We start from the raw sequence: 18,449 nt of genomic DNA, 5'->3' as shown, positions 1-18,449 counted from the left end.
AAGAAAGTAACAAGGAGACTAAAGAACTCTTCCAGAATAAGACATGATAACTAAATGCTATGTAGGACTCTGGACTGGATCCTTTGTAAAAGACGTTATGGGGATAGTCAGCAGAACTTGAATGGGGTCTGTAGATTAGATGGTGGCAATGTATCAGTGTGACTTTCATGGTTTTGATGGTTTTATTATAATTATTTAGGATAATGCCCTTTGCTGTAAGAAATACACAGTAAGGTATTGGAAAATATGGGCATCGTGTCAGAAACTTATTCACAAATGATGGGGGATGGGGAATTATTTGTACTATAGTTGCAACTTTTCTCTAAGTTTGAGATCTTTTCCAAAAAAGAAAAAAAAAAAAAAGGAAAGAATGAGGGCTTTATTTTAGAGAAGGAAGAGAAAAGGGAATATGGATATTTGGATATGCAGATAATAGGCTTCACCACAGATGGTACTTAAATAATGTATCCAAAGAGGTTATTCCAAGGAAGTAATACTTAAAAGCCCAAGCCAAAGATAAAAAGAGAACCATCTATATGAAGAGCAAGGGGCAGCAGAAACAGTATGTGCAAAGCAGCTGAGCTTGTTTCAGAGTTATAACCCCTGTACTGTGGTCGAAAATAACAAATAAATTAGCAATATTGTTGAAAATAAACTGCAGTCGCTTCAAAACCCTAAGCAAGCACTGCTTCAGAAACCTAAGCAAGCACCACAGTAAGTAGACTGATGTTTATCAGTCAGCTATGGCCACAACAGTGCTGCATAACAAACAACCACAAATTCTCAGCAAGCATTTATTTCTCATTCATGCTTTTGTGGGTTAGCTAGAGCAACTCTGCTTGCGGCTGCAGGTTGGCAGTTATGCTGGAGTAACTCTGTTCCATGGGTCTCTCAATTTTCCAAGGCCAACAACTAAGTAAGGCATGTTGTTCTCAGGACCGCAATTAGTTTCGGTCATGGAGAAGGCAGAAGCACAAGAAGGCAAGCCTTATCACATAAGCACATTTCAGGCATTTGCTAGAGTTAGGTCTGCTCACATCCCATTGGCCAAAGAAAGTCACGATCAATTCAACAGTCAAAGGGTGGAGAAGTAACGGACACTCACCATCAGGGCAAAGTTACATGGACACCAGTGAGGTCAAGAGGTAGAGAATGAATATTTACTGAAAATAATCTAACCTACCAGAAAGCTCAAACACTTCACAAAAGAGCCATGGTTAGAAAAAGCTTCTATCTAATTTACTTTACTAGGGGGTGAGAAGGGAGTGTAGATAAATGACAAGGTCTTTCTAAGAATTTTGTATACCCCTAGACACACTTATTTTTTGGAGGTCTCACCAAACAACAATTTCAAACATATTATAAATTTACCTACATCCTGCAGTAGATGGATTTTTTGCTATCAAATATTTTTGAGAAAATTTCTAAATTTTGCTTCTGAAATTATTTGGCAATAAGTGACTTAATTTTTGATTGGATATGATTTCTTGACAATTTGCATATTCAGAAGCTCTTGAAAGTGGGAAATGTTAATCTACCAGCGTTTTCAGATGTAATGAAATCTTTATGAACACTAAATTTAACAATTAGCAATATTGACAAAGTGGCACAATGTGCAGGAAATTTTTAAAAATATTCATTACCGTCAACTTCACTGTTTTCTTTTTGCATTTTGGAGCCAATAATTTGGGGGTGGGTCACAAACACTTTGGTAGACCCTTGAAAAACTCATAAATTCCAGATATTTTGTGTGGAATCAAAGCTAATTGTCATTGGCCATGAAATGCATGACTCCAAACTCCTTGCCACAGAAAAATTAGAGCCGCTAACTGCAATAGAGCCCAACCCATCCAGAAGCCTTTTTGCCCGTGCAGGAGGGTGAATGGTTCGAGTTTGCTGATCTCAGAGCCCTTTATCACATTCACAATGCCATTCACACTGTATCCACTCCATTTGTAAGGCAAATAAAAATGTCATCTTCCAATCTTGGCTCATTTCATCTTATATGAAAAGTCTCCTTTCCCAATGCCTTCCTATCATTTCCCTGTTGTGATTAAAAAAACAAAAGGTAATAAAAGTTGGCCTACCGGTTGGTCCTCCAAGGACAACAATGTGATTGAAGGAGCAATAATATACCCCAATGCCCCGAGGGAAGTTTGCTCAATAATGTAACAGAGTTCGAGTTAATGGTAGCGGAGCTAGTTTCATTGATACCACACCATAAACTGCTCACTTTCAATTAGTTATACACATATTAAAGGGGGGCAACATATATTTGCAGCAAGCATTTGTATGGACATGAGGTGTCACAAAAACTTAGCTCTCTGCCTCTTCTGGCACTTTGGCAACATGGAAATAATCACCAACCATAGAGGAGATTGTAGAAACATAATAAATGCTCACCTCTGTGGCTGTCCTGCATCGAGCACCCTCTCTGCCAAGCAATGTGCATGTGTAAATGGGATGGTGTAAGTTCCAAATAAAATTACATTGATGTTCTTTACCATCCCCATCACCTAGTTCAGCACATGGCACATGCTAGCCACTCAAGAAGTACTTGGGTGAATAAATGGAAGATTCTCTTTAAGTACATAAGACCCTAAGGTGGGTAAGGCCACCATTTATCAACACTCCATTTACAAGAAGTGGGCAAGGTGGAAAAAAAATACCTCACCAGCAGCAGCTCTATGCTCAAATAAAACTTTGTTCCTGAGTCAGAAGCCAGTCTAACCATAGAGAGAAGGAAATCCATCAGCAGAGACTCAGCACGCTCACTCCCTTCACAAATCCTAATAGTCCACTTCCCAGGTGCCAGGATCAACCCAGCTCTACCATGCTATTTTCTGTCTTCCAATGATTTGTCTTTAGGCCCTTCTTAGAAAGTATTTTAATTTATTTACTTATTTGGTGGGGAGGGGAGAAAGTGCACATGAGTGGGTATGGGGCAGAGGGAGAGGAAGAGAGAGAATCTTAAGCAGGCTCCAAGCCCAGCGCAAAGCCCCATGCAGAGCTCGATCTCACAACCCTGATATCACAACCTGAGCCAAAATCAAGATTTGGAATGTTTGACTGACTGAGCCACCCAAGTGCCCCGGTCTCTGGCCCTTCTTTCTTCAAGAGTAGAGCTTTGTGATCCCAAGCAAATATCTTGACTGCACACATTCTTAAAACAGTAAGTCATGTATTCACCCATGCATTCCACAAATTACTTAGTGTATGCCCAGTCCAGGCCAGCTGCTAGCTCAGGTGGCAGCAGTGCTGCAGGGAGCAACACAGAGATTTGGCCCCTGCCCTCACGGAGCTCATGGTTCAGTGGAATGAGACATTAGTCAAATAAATACAGTAATCGATGTATAATCAGAAATCCGAGTAATCGCTATATAGGGAAGGGATATGGTTTGGTAACAGGAAGTTGTGGAATGCTTCCAAAGATAGTGTCTGAGTTCTGAAGAATGAATAGGAATTAAATGAGCAGCTAATGTGGATTAAGGTAGTTCCACAAAAGCAGCAGCATGTTCAAGGGTCCTGTGGCAGTATGTCAAGCCCAAGGAGTGAGAAGAAGCAGGATATGAGGCTAGAGAGATGAGCAGGGACCTGACCATATGCGAACTTGTAAACCACCTTGAGGATTTCGGTCTTCATCCCAAAATCAACACAAAGCCATCAGAGGGTAGCAAGGCCTGACTGGCCAAAACCTTTAATTAGCTATATCCTTCTCTACACTCACATTTCAGGTAAAAGGAGCTGAGAAGTCAAAACATGAGGTGATGTGACTTCAGTTTAAAGGATTTCCCAGATCTACCCCAGGTCAGTCCATCTTTGGATCCATCTCATACACTATATTAATTGCTCCTATTGATCATTCATTGTGTGCCAGGTATTGTGATGATGTACACTTAATGCACATTATCACATTTAATCCTCACAGTAAGATTTAGGGCCTATGACTATCCCCATTTTATAGATGAGGAAACTGAGGCTCACAGGTCAGTAACTTGTCCCAAATGGCATAGCTAGTAAGGGGTGGAGCCAGGACCCAAACCCACAGGATTCTCTCTCCAAAGCCATTCTCCTACCCCTGAGCCATATTGCCCCACCAGGGGTCTCAGGAGCTAAGAGTTTCAGAATTATAAAACTGGGGTCCCGGGATGGGCAAAACGGGTGAAGATGAGTGGGTGATACAGGCTTCCAGTTATGGAATGAGTAAGTCACAGGGATGAAAGGTACAGCATAGGGAATATACACAATGGTACTGTGTGGCATTGGGGACAGATGGGAGCTACACCTGTGGTGAGCACAGCATAACACAGAGAGAACTTGAATCTGACTACACCTGAAACTAATGTAACACTGTGTACCAACTATGCTTCCATTAAAAAAAAAAAAAATTAAAAACAAAAAACTCCAGTCCTGCAGACTCCTTAAACATCAAAGGACGTCTGGTAAGGGGAGGAGGTGTTTGCAGCAAGTCACAGCAGGACATAACATTTATTTCAGACAGAGGAACAGCACAGAAGAGTGAACCTACCTGGCCCAACCATAAATATGGCAGGGAGGGCGGTCAGAGCAGGCAGAGACCCAGACAGGCAGGCCAGGCCACAGTGGGTCATGCATGTGCATTAAATAAAGCCTCACTGACATGAGAGTTAAGAGAAGTAAGGCAGCCAGACACACACAGTTATAGAAAACCACGTTTTCGAGGTGGATCACAGCAAGACGCTTTATCAAACCTCTGCCTATACTTTGAGCTTGAAAATGATGCCTTGTAGTCAATGGGCTTCGATTTGGGGAAGAGAGAGACAAAAAGGAAGAAACACTTCACCCACTCTTTAATAAATGTGACCAGGCGAGAGAGCTGGCCACCAATATCCAGGATCCAAAGTCTAAGACTCCACATTAGCTGTGGCAAGGGAGACAATGGGACAAAGAGGAGATCAGCTGGAATAACAAGTAACACCTTCAACAAGCCAGAAGAGTCATTTCTTTTCTTCTTCGTTGGCTCTGAGCCCTGGAGAAATGCCACAGCAATCTATAGAAAGAACAGTTAAAGGTAGACAGGGCCTAGATATTATTTCTGCCAGCTCACGTTAGTTCATTTGGTAAACATTTTGCATTTGCAAGTTGACATGGCTTAATAATAACTGTCAATGCCAATGATAAATGCCACTGTGATGGCGCAAATACCCTTCTGGGCTTGGGGAGGTGGTGCAATGGGAGCTGACTTCCTTGTCTCCTGTCCTTTTGGTTGTTATTAATGATGGTGATGGTAATTCACATTTGTGTAGCTTTGTGATTTCAGAGAGCTTCAGGTTCTCCAAGAGCCCCTACCTACTTTACTGCATTTCGTCCCTCCACAGTGTGCAGTATCGGTGGTGGCCCCCTCTGGAAACTGAAGTTTGACAAGGTCAGAAAAGGCCATACAACTAAGGGGTTTGCATCAAGCAGGAAGCACAAACTAAAGTGGCTGCAGAATACAGGCAGGTACATAAACAAAGAAGGAGGGAGGAATGAAGAGTAATAGGGAATGGTGGGGTCTGCAGCAAACCAGATGCATGCCCCAAGGTGGGTCAGCCTCTTCTTAGCTTGTACCTGGCAGCTGCTTCCATGTGGAAACACAGGCCCAACACTGCCACATCTTCCAGTATACTGAGAGGAACTAAAAGGCCAGACGCTATATAAATCTCCCAATTATGAAGTATTTACAACTGAATTTTTTTAAACATCATACCGATCAGACAAAATACATCTGAGGGCTGGAAATAGTCCTTGGGACCCCAGCTTGGGACCTCTAGAGCCACACTCAGGAGGTTGTGTCAAGTAGGAATTTTATGGACTTGACAAAAGGGTTAATCAGGATAGACCAAGCCACGTTTAAAAGAACAACTCTTTATAGTTTTACATGTATTGGGATTCACTTGGTTGCCATTAACAGGAATCCAACTTAAACTGACTTGAGCAAAAACTGGGATTTAATAAAATGATAGTTAAAAGCATGGTTAAACAACCAAATCATGGGGAATAGATAAGAGGGTGGAGCTCACGAGGGCTCATAGGACCCTGTCTTTCACCTCTCTCTTCCTCTGCACATCAGATTCATCTCTCCCACTGCAAACTGGCCTCCTCACCAACCACCAGAGTTCCCAAGACTGACATCATGGGCCTCCCATCCTCAAGGAAGTGCTGATTAATATTCTATCCTACACACAACTTCTCCCCACCAAGGGAAGACTTGTGATTACGCCGGCCTAGTGCAAGTGCCCACAGCTGCTCAATCACCTGTGGCTATAAAGACAGGTATCTTAATGGGCCAGCTTCTTTGAGATGCCCTCCCCTGAGTAAGGCAACTCTGGCCAGGGGGTCAAAATGGAAGAATACAGCAGCAGCCACCACAGTCAGGCAGAGGGCGAAGCTGTTGCAGGGGAGAAGTGAGGTCCTGCACATCCTTGGGTCCAGACACCCACCACTAGTTCATTCTACATCACAGACCATTACTTGGAAGGAGAGTGACTATGGTGGCACCCCACAGGGCTGCAGAGCTCATTCCCCAGCTGCAGGAAGTTGGCTCCTAACAGCTCACCACTGAGTCTTCCTCAGAAACCCCCCTTGGCCAAAGGGAGCTGCCTCACCCAAGGGGGAAGTCCCCATCTCATGATTAATTAGTTGAGCACAAGGTTGGAGGCCTTCCCCAGCTTCAAGCTCCAAGTGGAATTAGCTGAGGCTTCCACAGCCACCTCATCCCAGTCCAGCCTCTTCCTTCATTTCATCCTGCTTCCTTCACTCCTTCATAGTGTCTCCCCTGTGAACTTCTTGCATGTAAATCTCCATCTCAGAGTCTGTTTCCAAAGAACACAACCTAGGAGTTGATATCAAGAAAGATCGCAGAAATCGGATTCTAAATGTGCTCTGGAGAGGGCTCATCCACTGCTGGCTGGCAGGCAGAGCCCCCATGGTTGGTAGAATGCTGTGGCAGTACAATCGTTAGCCTTCCCACTGGAGATGACCTGGGGTGGGGCACCCATGGAAGGGTGGGCGTGATAGCTCAGGAGTTGGAGAGATTCGGGAGAAGTCATATCAGGTCTGGGACTGAAATACACAGAGACAGAGAGAAAACAATTCAACCCCAAATCCCTAGCATAGGACCTGCCCAGAGAATGGGGCTCAGTCATTTATGCTGAGAAAGAGTCCCCCTTTCAGGTTCAGTCTCCTTGCTTGCAAAAAGGGAGTCTCTCCCTGAAATTCCCTGTCTAAAGATGATAGGCAGATGAACAGATGGATCAGATGGACAGATACACCTGATGGACAGACAGTAATACTCCTCACTTTCCCATCTCAATGGGACAGCCAGAGGGAGGGCAAGACCCATCAACGCCTCCTATGGGCCCCAACTGAGAGACTACAGCATCCACAAAATAGCTCCAATTATTAATGCCACAATCAGAAGATGCCACCAGAAAGGCAAAAGGACCAGACCAGTGAATGACTTGGCCAAGCCTGAGGTGAAGTGAGCATTACTCACTCCTGCCCAGGGCAGGCCAGAAGAGGCCTGGGGCTCCAGCCATGAGCCTCAAGCCCTTTCGGTCCACCACCCTCCCAAAACCCTTCTGTGGACCCCCAACAATAGTATCTGATACTCAGAAGATGCAGCTGAATGTCTCTACTGATTACAAGGCACTTTCTCATCCATCATCACCCAAGACCTTCACTAGAGCCATGGGAGGCCTACAGGCCCTTCCCCCATTTTACTAATGAAAAGCCTAAGGCTGTGGTAACTCAGTGGCTTGCTCCAGGTCACACAGCTAGAAAAGACAATCAGGATTTCAAGCCCTAGCCTCTGGCTTTTCATTCCTCTGCTCTTCAACACACCCAAAGCCCACCTGGGTGGAGATTATGCGTATGGGAGACAAAAGGTGCAAGGAAGCATTCGAGTTCCCATCTCCACCCAGTGGGTCCCTACTCGACTGTGTCTTCACACAATCCAGCTTCTACACCCCCACTCCCACCCCCCACCCCAGGCCTTACCTGGGCCCTTCCAGCCCACAAACCTGCATCCAACCTCTTCCTCATACATCCAACCCCTATCATTCCTCCAGGCTCTGTTAGAGGCCAACCTCTGCCCTGGTGGCCCTCCCAGATTCCTGCCTCACTCCCTGACCTTGGCCTCTGATTTCTCACAACCTAGGGTCTCAGGCTTAGATCAACCTCTTCAGGGCCCACAATCCCTGAGTATATATTTTAGGGAGCTTTCCTCATATTTCATTAAGGCATAAAAGCTCCTGGCAAGACTAGCAGCTCCTTGCACATGGGACAGAGCTGAGTTACACATCTGTGTTATGGACTGAATGTGCCCCCTCCCCAAAATTCCTATGTTGAAGCCCTAACCCCCAATGTTATATTAGGAGATGAGGCTGTTGGAGATTAGGAATGGATGAGGTCATGAGAGCAGGGCTCCCAAAATGGGATTAATAACCTTATAAGAAGAGGAAGAGAGGTCTCTGTCTCTCTCTCTCTCTCTCTCAGCCACATGAGCACACAGCAAGCAGGTGGCCATCTGCAAGGCAAGAAGAATCCTCACCAGGGACCAAATTGGCCAGTACCTAGACCTTGGACTTCCAGACTATGGAGCCATAAGAAATCAACCTTTGTTGTTAAGCTACCCAGTCTATGGTATTCTGTTATGGCAGCCCAGTCAGACTAAGACAGGCTGCTTTCCATCCTTGAATGATGCCCAGTACTGTGCACACAGCCAATCTAAACTTTGTTCAACACCACATCCCTGCATCACCTGTGGGAGTCTCAGGCCAGAGAGATGCAGACTGGGGATGGTAGGGGAAGAGGAGGAAGGATCAGACAGAAGCTGTCTAGACACAGCCTCCTGGCAAACCTGAAAACCCTGCGAGCAGCTGGCCACGCCTCTCTGGAATGCAGCACCTGCTCCCATCCCTGCCAACCCCCCACCCAACAACCACCCAGCCCTCTGCCCACTCTTTCCTCAGACACTATCAGAGTGGGAACCACTTTCCTTGGCACCCCGGGGGGCAGCCAGATGGCACCTGCCAGCAGCCCAAGGAGCCAGACCCTGCCTGCCTGGATCCCAAGGGCTGTCTGATCTTAGCCTAATCCACAAATCATATCCTCAGGAGAGTCAGAGGAAAACTGCGCCTCCCTGCCAGCTGGCTGTGTGGTAGCCACTGAATGTTCAAATGTCCTAGAACATGGGAGAGGTGTGATCAGGCCTTGAGGAGACACAGGCCTGCTCTCTCTCATCCATCCATGTCTCCCATTGACAAGCCAGAGAAGGACCCTTGTAGTCTGAGGGAGAGGCTGAGGAAAGGCATTAATGGGAAAGCAGGGGTGAAGAGACCAATATGAAAAACATATGCTCATTATCACTCATATGTCTTGTGCTTTGGTAACCTTGTTTCAAGAAAATAAATTATTTGGGGGCACCTGGGTGGCTCAGTCAGTTAAGCGTCTGCCTTCAGCTCAGGTCATGATCTCAGGGCCCTGGGATCAAGCCCCACATCCAGCTCCCTGCTCCGCAGGGAGTCCGCTTCTCCCTCTCACTCTCCCTCTGTGCTCTCCCTCTCTCTCTTTTGCTCTCTCTCAAATAAATAAAATCTTTAAAAAAAAAAAAAAGAAAAGAAATTATTTGACCTACCCCCCCAATCTTTCTGGATTTGCATGGGTCTTTTTAAGAGTACTTCACCTGGACAGAAAAGTCAGCTTTGCAGGGATGGAGCTGTGGCCATATTTATTCAGTTGGAGATTTGCCAGCAAGGGAGCCTGTTTCTGGGAGAAAGGGCACTTTGCCTGTGGAACCCCAAATTTGGCTTCACAAATGTCACCTTATTTAACTCTTTTATTCTGGTCAAATGTAATTTTTGTATTGAAATATAATTGATGTATAACATTAAGTTAAAGGTATGCAATGGAGGGCGCCTGGGTGGCTCAGTTGGTTAAGCGACCGCCTTCTGCTCAGGTCATGATCCTGGAGTCCTGGGATCGAGTCCCACATCGGGCTCCCTGCTCAGCAGGGAGTCTGCTTCTCCCCCTGACCCTCCCCGCTCTCATGCTCTATCTCATTCTCTCTCTCAAATAAATAAATAAAATCTTTAAAAAAAAAAAAGGTATGCAATGGATTGATTTGATACACTTATATGCTGTAATATGATTCCCACCTTAGCATTAGCTTACACCTCCATCACGTTATGTAACTCCTCACACTTTGCTTGACCTTTTTCAGGGTATGTGCTAAAGAGAGGCTGTAGCTTCATTCTTAAATCCCCGCTCCCTTTTTGAGCAAATACCATGCCAGCACTTTTCCAGGTGAAAGTTCATATGAAGATGGTAAGCTCAATGGTCAAGGTAAACTCAATGGTCAAGGTCAATAGTAAGGTCTAGATAACTCAGAAGACAGTGGAGTCCAATAACCTGTCAACTGGGACTTGCTGCAGATCCTCAGTGAGAATGTGTTGTGTTCAGAATTCTTTGCTTTGACATGGATGTTTAAACCAATTCTCTTGAGTGGTGGTGATGACTAGTTATTCAACGAAACAATGCCAGCAACAGTGAGTGTCTATAGTGGGCCCTACACATCAGTCCTTGGCCAACCAGCAGCAAGTGTGGTAGTGTGGGCTGCAGGAAGGAGAAACACTAACTTATCCTTGACTATCTTGTGCCTGCATAGGACAAAAGAAGCCAACGCCTGAGGAAGTGATTCCTAGCAGCAGAGCTACTCAGGTAAATCTTGGGGAATGAGACTGAGAAAGGTAAAGAAATGCTTATTTTCACGGGCTGGTACAGAAAGGCTCTCCCCAATGCTACGTGGGGATATGGGTCCTAGCAGACGCCCAAGGGTATGAGGACTGCCCGTTACAGGCACGTAATTCCATGTAGGATCTATCCTGATGCCCTCACTTTTTAGACTTCCTGTTTCCAGCATCAGTTGACATTTAGGGTTTGAAAACTGATGTACAGTTAAGGAAGCCTTTCTGGCTACAGCTCGAAATGACCAGATCTGTCCAGGTGCATGGTTCTAAATCCAGATCTAGATGACCATGCACCATGAGTGCCGGCATTCAGAGTGAAGCAGGTGTGTGACTGCTTGAGCACCCACTGATACAGGAGGCCCACAGTAGTGATCCTGCAGGCAGGTGTCTCCGAGGGTAAGGCGGCTTCTCCTCCCCGGCTCCATTCTCTCCATGCCCGCCTATCGCTACACTCATCTGAGATGCACCCAGTTAGTAAGTTTGATCCTGTTTATCAGACTAGTGCCAACCTGCCTCCAGCCCCGCCGCCTGCCATCCCCATTGAACATGGAAGGAAGAGACACTATCTGTCACAGTGTGTCTCGGTGCGGTGGACAATGTGGGCCTTGGAGGCAGATGTCTGGGGCTAAATCCCAGCTCTGTCACTCTCCATGACTCTTTAACAAGTTAACCTCCCTGAATCTAAGTTTCCGTATCTGTACAACAGAACTTCAGTGGCAAGAAGCAGTGAGGGAGCTCCCCAAGGCCTCTTTCATCAGGGCACCAATCCCACTCGCAAGGGCTCCATCCTCATGAACTCATCTCCTCCCAAAGACCTCACCTCCTAAAACCATCACAGCACAGGCCTTTGAGGGGAGCGGGGCACAAACATTTAGTCAACAGCAGCGTCAAGACTTTGAAGACAGGGCCCAGGTGACCACTAGGGCACGACAGATGGAATACAGTGGACTTGGGAGACTGCAGGGTTGGTGGGGGAGGGGGGACAGGAGGACAGACAGTCCTGGCTTCAAATCCCCACTCGACCACTTACTGTCTGTGGGATCTCTGGCGAGCCCCTCAACCTCTCTGAGCCTCCAATTCCTCAACTGCAAAATGGAGATAGTAACCCCTGAGTGTCTGTGACGATATGATGAGTTTTCTGCTTCTGGCACCAACCCAGGGACACATTCAGAGTAATTCAGGGCTCTTTCCCTGCTGTAAAAACTGACCTTTAGGAAAAAAAAGAAAATGGGCCTGCCTAGCCATTACAGACGATTGCTTTTTCTCATAACTTGACATGATACAGAGACATCCGATGAAGAAGCCGGCGGGCACCGAAATGTCAATTGTAAGATAATTAGTAATCACTGTAAGTCCAGCCTGGTCCAAAGGAAGCCCCTGCATGGCCATCCCGGGCCTCCGAGCCAGGCTCCCAGAGCCCAGCCTTCTGCTTTGGCTGATGCTGGGGCTCTGTCTCTTGGGGAAAGGAGTTTGATACAACAAAGAACTTTCATTATCTTTGCCCAGAAGCACCAGCAACTGCCTACAAAGAGCAGAGCTAGGAATGAAGGGCGGTGAGAAATAAATTACTGCATTTCCTCCTGGTGGATAGTCCATTTAGAAATGCGTAGATTCAGAGAAGTGTGTCTTTGTCTGTTCCCTCTATTTCCATAATCTCAGAGATGAACAGGTGACCAACCCTGACTCCATCCAGCAGTCGGCTCCCATCACACATGGGGGGCACAGGCTACACTGGACCAAGTTCAAATGCAGGACCATGTTTCCACCAGTCCTCTTACAACCAGGGGAAGCTGGGAGCTTGGGTGAGTCCATCGTGAGTGGGAGTATTCCTCCCCACACTCCACAACCCTGCAGTTCTCTAAGCCTCTGACTCTTTGAATCTGGAATTCAGTGCAGCACATTTGTTCATTTCCTCAGTATTTATTAAGCACTTACAATGTACCAGGATCAGGCTGAGCAGAGAGGATTCAGAAATGACAAAGAAAACATGATCCTTGCCCTCAAAGAACTTGTTCTAATACAGGGGTTCTCAAACTTAGCACTATTCACATTTTCGGTCAGATAATTCTTTGCAGGGCATGGGGGGGGGGGATGTCCTGTGCATTATGGGATGGCTAGCGGGATCTGTGGCCTCTACCCACTAGCTGCGAATAGCACCCCCAGTTCTGACAACCAAAAATGTCCCTAAACATTGCCGAAAGCCCCCTGTGGGTCATAATCCCCACTACCTCCCCACAGTTGAGAACCAGTATTTTGATAGGAGTAGTACAGACAAAAGAGTATAAGCTTTGGAGCTAGATGGACCTGGGTTCCCCCGCCTATTTGCTGGGTGACCTCAGAGGAATTACTTACTTCCCTGAACCATAGTTTCTTTATTTGCAAATTATGGGTAGTCATCATACTTTTGCAAGGTTGTTAGAGATGAAATGTATAAAATACTGTAGCAGATGTTGTCAATAGCCACCCAAAAGTCATCCTGCCCGCCCCAATTCTTTTTACTAACTGACAGAACCCCAGTTCTGTTCAGAGAGGCTTCTCTCAGGAATGATGAATCAGTCCCCTGTGGGCAGTGGGCATGGAATCCAGAACTAGCCACTGAGATAGAAGGGGCATCTGAGGGGGGGGGGGGGGGGCCCTGGGAAAGATCTTCCCTTCTGATAAGAAAGGGGTTGATAAGGAGCACAGTGATTTTAAAACATGTACACAAGTTCTTCAATACTCCTCCCTTCAAAAGATGGAACATAACCCCCCTCCTGAGTGTGGGCTGCATTTAGTGGCTCACTTGTAATGAACAGAAGGCAGCAGAGGTGACGATGTGTGACTTCCAAGATCAGAACATGAGAGGCATCGCAGCTTCCTTCTTGTGCTCTCTCGATCACTCACTCGGGGAGACGTGTCTGCCACGTTGTGAGGACACCCGAGCAGCCTTGTGGAGAGGCCTGCAGCTGACAGCCAACACCAACTTGCCAGCCACGTGTGTGAGGCATCTTGGAGCAGATCCTCCTGCCCTGGTCAAGCCTTCAGAAGACCAAGGCCCCGGCCAACATCTTGACTGAACCCTCACAAGACACCCAGAGCAAGAACCACCCGGCTGAACTGCTTCTGATTCCTGATTGCCACAGATACCGAATGTCTGTTCTTTTAAGCTGCTGAATTTTGGAGTAATTTGTTAGTGCAGCAAATAACTCATGCAAGGAGAAGCAATCTGAACCTCTACACATCCCTTCACATCCCAATCCTGCCTGTTGACCTCATCAGATGAGGACATGAGGGGAGATCCATGGCGGCTGTCTTGAGACCTCAAGAGGGAGGCCAGGAGTGTCTCGGGGATACTAACCAGAGCCACAGAAACAACCCCAAAGGCCCCACTTCCAGACATCTTGTTACAGGAGAAAAACACCCATGTACTTAAACCACAGTTTCCTGGAACCTGTAGCTTCAGGCCTCAAGTCCAGCAAGTTCTAGGCAGGTGACCATTATCGATGATGCTCTATTTGCTCTAACTTCCCAAGACTCCTCTCACTAATTCCAGCCCTTCTCAACTCTGCACCAGGGGTACCCCTTATCTTGAACTGGAGAGGCTGGTGGTGATGAGGGATGGAGGGTGCAGAAATGGACAGCTTGGAGGCTGTCACCTTTCACCCTTTGTTCTGAGACATCTGACATTCCCAGCAGGACCAGACTCCCATGCTCTTACTCATCTTGGGTTGCCACAACAAAGTACCACAGACTGGCTCAAACAACAAAGGTTTATTCTCCCACAGCTCTGGAGGCTGGAAGTCCGAGATCAGGGCGCCGCATGGCCGACTTCTGCAGAGAGTTCTCTTCCTGGCTTGCAGACAGCCACCTTCTCACATGGTGGGGAGAGAGAGGGTTCTGGTCTCTCTTCCTATTATAAGGGTACTAATCCCCTCGAGACCTCATCTAAACCTAATTACTTCCTAAAGGCCCCACCTCTAAATACCTAAATACCTAACCTTCATGCTGGGGGTTAGGGCTTCGAGGGGACACAATTCAGTCCATGGCATGTCCCAAATGGCAGAAACTTCAATTCTGGATTCTGTGCACCAGAGAGAAAAACAACGAAGTGTTCCCCTTTCCTGCCCATCATCTTATGTAGACAAGGTTCTACATAGTTGGTTCTAAAATTTAAAGTTATGTTTCTTTAAAAGAGGTACAGTCCTCTGTGCTGTTTCTTATATTCCACGTATGAACGAAACCATATGGTAATTGTCCTTCTCTGATTGACTTATTTCGCTCAGCATAATACCCTCCAGTTCCATCCACGTCGATGTAAATGGTAAATATTCATCCTTTCTGATGGCTGAATACTATTTCATTGTATATATGAACCACATCTTCTTTATCCATTCATCTGTTGAAGGCCACCTCGGCTCTCTGCACAGTTTGGCTATTGTGGACATTGCTGCTATGAACATTGGGGTGCAGGTGCCCCTTCAGATCACTACATCTGTATCTTTGAGGTAAATACCCAGTAGGGTAATTGCTGGGTCGTAGGGTAGCTTTATTTTTAACTTCTTGAGGAACCGCCATACCGTTTTCCAGAGTGGCTGTACCTACCAGCTTGCATTCCCACCAACAGTGTTAAGAGGGTTCCCCTTTCTCTGCATCCTCACCAACACCTTGTTTGTTTCCTATCTTGTTAATTTTAGCCATTCTGACTGGTGCAAGGTGGCATCTCATTATGATTTTGATTTGTATTTCCCTGATGCTGAGTGATATGGAGCATCTTCCCATGTGTCTGCATTAAGTAGGCACATGATACGATGAGCACTGGATGTTATAGACAACTGATAAATTATTGAATGCTACATCTGAAACTAATAATGTACTATAAATTGGCTAGTTGAATTTAAATTAAAAAATTTTTAAAAAACTAAAAAAAAAAAATAAAAGAGGTATGAGATGTCAATTAGCCAGGCAGAAAGGAACAAAAGCAAAACTTAACCATTATGTCCACATCCAAAAGACTTGAAGCAGGGGGTGGAGGAAGACTGGCAGAGTTAAAGTGTTCTCTATATTCATTTTATTAAATTTAATTTTATTTAAATTAAATTAATTAACACATAGCATATTATTAGTTTCAGATGTAGAGTTCAGTTACTCATCAGTTGCATGTTAACACCCAGTGCTCATTACATCTCATGCCCTCAATGCCCATCACCCAGTTACCCCATCCCCCCACCCACTTGCCCTCCAGCAACCCTCAGTTTGTTTCCTATGATTAAGAGTCTCTTATGGTTTGTCTCCCTCTCTGATTTCATCTTTATTCTTCCCTCCCTTCCCCTATGATCCTCTGTTTTGTTTCTTAAATTCCACATGAGTGAAATCATATGATAATTGTCTTTCTCTGGTTGACTTATTTTGCTTCTATTTTAATAATGGGCCTCCTCCTAGTAATTAATCGGGCTTGGGCTCTGAGGACCAGGGGTAGCCACCCACTCTCTGGTGGTGACTGTGGTTTACTTCACCTCTTGGTGCCTTGGTTTCTTTACCTATAATGCGGATCTATATTCAAGAAGGTGATGTATATGAAGTGCTCAGGATGGCATCTGGAAGACGGTGAGCATTTAATCACCTGTTGGCGATTTATGATTATTGCTGCCACTGTCACGGATTATTATCTTTTCCTAACGAAAGAAGGAGGCCAGCAGCCAGACCATGGGACTGCCAACCCTCCAGGGAATAGCCCAAAGAACTAGCATAAAGTGGCAGAACGGGGCAAGTGCAATGTAGCTCTAAATGCTGGGCCTCTAACCTATTTGATACCTCCCTTGCTCAGCTGCCCCACCTACAAAAGGGCAGTCGGGATGTCTGTCTTGGAGGACCACAAGTGTAAGAAGCTTGAAACAGTGTCCTGAACACAGGTACTGCTCCTTCCCAGGCTCTGATGCCACCTGGGAAGAGGAGATGGAATTTCAGATACAAGAATGGATTATGTCCAGGCTTGTCAGACAGCGAAGACTACCTTCAGTGAATAGATGAAGCATCTGCTTAGGAAATAAAACTAAGTCAAGACTTTAAAAGCAAAACATTGAGTAAGTTGGCTCTTGGCAGGAATCGTTCTGCTGACCAATATTTGGGAGCCCTACTATGGCAAACACTGCAGGTGAACATACAAGAGCTATGTGCCCCTTCTTATAAACCAAATTCCAACTTCCTTAAGAAACTGGGGCTGTGTTTCAAGACAAGGAGGGCCCTCCCCAGTTTCAGGAGATGAATCTCAATCAGTCTTAGCCAGGGTTGGCAAACCATGGCCTGTGGGCTAAACCTGGACAGCTATCCGCTTTTGTGTGGCCCAGGAACTGAAAATGACTTGTACATTTTTGAGTGGCTGGAAAAGATCAAAAGTACAATAATATTTTCTAAAATTTTAAAGTTATAATGAAATTCAAATCTCAGTGTCCATAAATAGGCTTGTTCACTTACGTACTATATATGGCCGCTTTTGAATTACAACAGCAGAGCTGAGTAGTTACTACAAGCTGTGGCTGCAAGGCTAAAATATTTACTATCTGGTTCTTCACAGGTAAAGATCCCTGGTTCAAGCCAGAGTTTTTCAAATTTCGTGTCCATTAGAATCACCTGGAGGGCTTACTCAAACATGGACTGTGGGCCTCAGCTCAGAGTTTCTGGGGTGGGGCCAGAAAATGTGCATTTCTAACCAGCTCCCAGGTGAGGTTGATGATGTTGGTCTGAGGACCACACTGTCACACTTTGAGAACGGCTGGTCTAAGCCAATCATGGTAAATTCCATTGTCCTTGCCAGTGACTGGCTGAGAAAAGAACATGTGATGCAGTTCTGACCAATGAGACTCAAGGAGGAGTCAGCGGGGAGCTTCTGGGACAGTGATCATAAAGGGGACAAGAGGAAGAGGTGCATCATCTTGAGATTGTGAGAAGAGCAACCTGTTGCAGGTGGCAGAAAGAGCAGAAAGGTGGAAAGAGACTGGATCCACCATTGTACAACTAACGTTGCATCCCACCAGGTGCACTCACCACAGGTCACCTTCCACGAAACTGTAATTGCCATTATTGTGTAAGCCTCTTCAAGTTGGGTTTGTATTAGTTGGAAGTCAAACATGTTCTACATGACATCCCCACTCTGTGCAGCCCCACCCAGGGTTCTAACTCCACTCACACCACTGCAAGGACACCACCAATCCCAGGCAACGAGGGCTGGGGTCAGGATATGGGCCACACTACCCACCATCCTACAATGGATAGGGCAGATCTGAGGTAGAAAAAAGAGCATTATTTTTGGAGCCATAAAACCCTGGGGTGGAGCCTGAATTCCACCACCACGTAACTGTGTGACCATTCACTTCCTACTGCAAGATGTGACTTACACATGCCTCACTGACTGAGGCAACCCTGTCTGTGGGTCTGGACAAGGTCTTTTCCTCTCTGGTCCCTTATTCACCACTAGAGCTAGCATATGGCAAAGCACTCACCAGGTCCCAGGCACGGGACTAAGCCTTTCACCTACATGATCTCACTGAATCCTCAAAACAACCCTAGGAAGTGAGCACCATCATTTCCCCCATCTTACAGCTCAAGAAACAGAGGCTCCAGGAGGTCGCGTGGCTTGCCCAAGGTGGTACAACTTATAAGTGCAGAGACAGGATTCCAACTCAGATCTGTCTGGCTCAAGAACCC

This window comes from Neomonachus schauinslandi, chromosome 5 (genome assembly GCF_002201575.2).
Source record: "Neomonachus schauinslandi chromosome 5, ASM220157v2, whole genome shotgun sequence".
NCBI classification, from domain to species: Eukaryota; Metazoa; Chordata; class Mammalia; order Carnivora; family Phocidae; genus Neomonachus; species Neomonachus schauinslandi.
Note: the sequence above shows the minus strand (reverse complement) of the source record.